This window comes from Triticum aestivum, unplaced genomic scaffold, assembly GCF_018294505.1.
Source record: "Triticum aestivum cultivar Chinese Spring unplaced genomic scaffold, IWGSC CS RefSeq v2.1 scaffold11014, whole genome shotgun sequence".
Taxonomy (NCBI): domain Eukaryota; kingdom Viridiplantae; phylum Streptophyta; class Magnoliopsida; order Poales; family Poaceae; genus Triticum; species Triticum aestivum.
Window position 1 is genome coordinate 1 of NW_025251936.1, and position 2,075 is coordinate 2,075.

General features: G+C 49.4%; 4 non-coding genes across 4 annotated transcripts; all 4 read right to left on the bottom strand.

Annotated features, from left to right (window-relative positions):
- Nucleotides 1-253: 253 nt before the first annotated feature.
- Nucleotides 254-372, bottom strand: LOC123177408 (5S ribosomal RNA). Its single transcript, XR_006488923.1, has one exon. It is a non-coding gene; the product is annotated as a 5S ribosomal RNA (ribosomal RNA).
- Nucleotides 373-739: 367 nt separating this feature from the next.
- LOC123177409 (5S ribosomal RNA) lies at nucleotides 740-858 on the bottom strand. The gene has a single exon (XR_006488924.1). It is a non-coding gene; the product is annotated as a 5S ribosomal RNA (ribosomal RNA).
- Nucleotides 859-1,225: 367 nt separating this feature from the next.
- On the bottom strand, nucleotides 1,226-1,344 carry LOC123177411 (5S ribosomal RNA). Its single transcript, XR_006488926.1, has one exon. It is a non-coding gene; the product is annotated as a 5S ribosomal RNA (ribosomal RNA).
- A 367-nt stretch (nucleotides 1,345-1,711) lies between these two features.
- Nucleotides 1,712-1,830, bottom strand: LOC123177410 (5S ribosomal RNA). Its single transcript, XR_006488925.1, has one exon. It is a non-coding gene; the product is annotated as a 5S ribosomal RNA (ribosomal RNA).
- Nucleotides 1,831-2,075: the final 245 nt, after the last annotated feature.

Below are 2,075 nucleotides of genomic sequence, written 5' to 3' on the forward strand. Positions count from 1 at the left end.
ACTACTTACTCTCCCGCTCAATCACGGAGACGAGTTTTCCATGGTTTCCACCCCTCCCTCCATACCGCAGCAACACGAGTTTTTTCCACCCCTTTCAGAACGCGCTCTTCGCGCCACAAAGCCGCCCCAAGACGCGCGAGCAATGAGCATCGAGCTTAAACATATCGCAAACGTCAAACATAATATAACGGGATTAATATATATCGCGCACGTGCGACATGTTTGTCACAAGGCGCAAAAAATAATTATAAAAGGAATGCAACACGAGGACTTCCCAGGAGGTCACCCATCCTAGTACTACTCTCGCCCAAGCACGCTTAACTTCGGAGTTCTGATGGGATCCGGTGCTTTAGTGCTGGTATGATCGCATCCGACATGTTTCCCCGTCTTCGTCCCTTATGCTTTCCACTCCCAGGTCCGCTCCAAAGACGATTCTACATTCTCACTATCATTACAACCGTTCCCTAACAATGGATAATGTCCTATACTACTTACTCTCCCGCTCAATCACGGAGACGAGTTTTTCACGGTTTCCACCCCTCCCTCCATACCGCAGCAACACGAGTTTTTTCCACCCCTTTCAGAACGCGCTCTTCGCGCCACAAAGCCGCCCCAAGACGCGCGAGCAATGAGCATCGAGCTTAAACATATCGCAAACGTCAAACATAATATAACGGGATTAATATATAGCGCGCACGTGCGACATGTTTGTCACAAGGCGCAAAAAATAATTATAAAAGGAATGCAACACGAGGACTTCCCAGGAGGTCACCCATCCTAGTACTACTCTCGCCCAAGCACGCTTAACTTCGGAGTTCTGATGGGATCCGGTGCTTTAGTGCTGGTATGATCGCATCCGACATGTTTCCCCGTCTTCGTCCCTTATGCTTGCCACTCCCAGGTCCGCTCCAAAGACGATTCTACATTCTCACTACCATTACAACCGTTCCCTAACAATGGATAATGTCCTATACTACTTACTCTCCCGCTCAATCACGGAGACGAGTTTTCCACGGTTTCCACCCCTCCCTCCATACCGCAGCAACACGAGTTTTCTCCACCCCTTTCAGAACGCGCTCTTCGCGCCACAAAGCCGCCCCAAGACGCGCGAGCAATGAGCATCGAGCTTAAACATATCGCAAACGTCAAACATAATATAACGGGATTAATATATATCGCGCACGTGCGACATGTTTGTCACAAGGCGCAAAAAATAATTATAAAAGGAATGCAACACGAGGACTTCCCAAGAGGTCACCCATCCTAATACTACTCTCGCCCAAGCACGCTTAACTTCGGAGTTCTGATGGGATCCGGTGCTTTAGTGCTGGTATGATCGCATCCGACATGTTTCCCCGTCTTCGTCCCTTATGCTTGCCACTCCCAGGTCCGCTCCAAAGATGATTCTACATTCTCACTACCATTACAACCGTTCCCTAACAATGGATAATGTCCTATACTACTTACTCTCCCGCTCAATCACGGAGACGAGTTTTCCACGGTTTCCACCCCTCCCTCCATACCGCAGCAACACGAGTTTTTTCCACCCCTTTCAGAACGCGCTCTTCGCGCCACAAAGCCGCCCCAAGACGCGCGAGCAGTGAGCATCGAGCTTAAACATATCGCAAACGTCAAACATAATATAACGGGATTAATATATATCGCGCACGTGCGACATGTTTGTCACAAGGCGCAAAAAATAATTATAAAAGGAATGCAACACGAGGACTTCCCAGGAGGTCACCCATCCTAGTACTACTCTCGCCCAAGCACGCTTAACTTCGGAGTTCTGATGGGATCCGGTGCTTTAGTGCTGGTATGATCGCATCCGACATGTTTCCCCGTCTTCGTCCCTTATGCTTGCCACTCCCAGGTCCGCTCCAAAGACGATTCTACATTCTCACTACCATTACAACCGTTCCCTAACAATGGATAATGTCCTATACTACTTACTCTCCCGCTCAATCACGGAGACGAGTTTTCCACGGTTTCCACCCCTCCCTCCATACCGCAGCAACACGAGTTTTTTCCACCCCTTTCAGAACGCGCTCTTCGCGCCACAAAGCCGCCCCAAG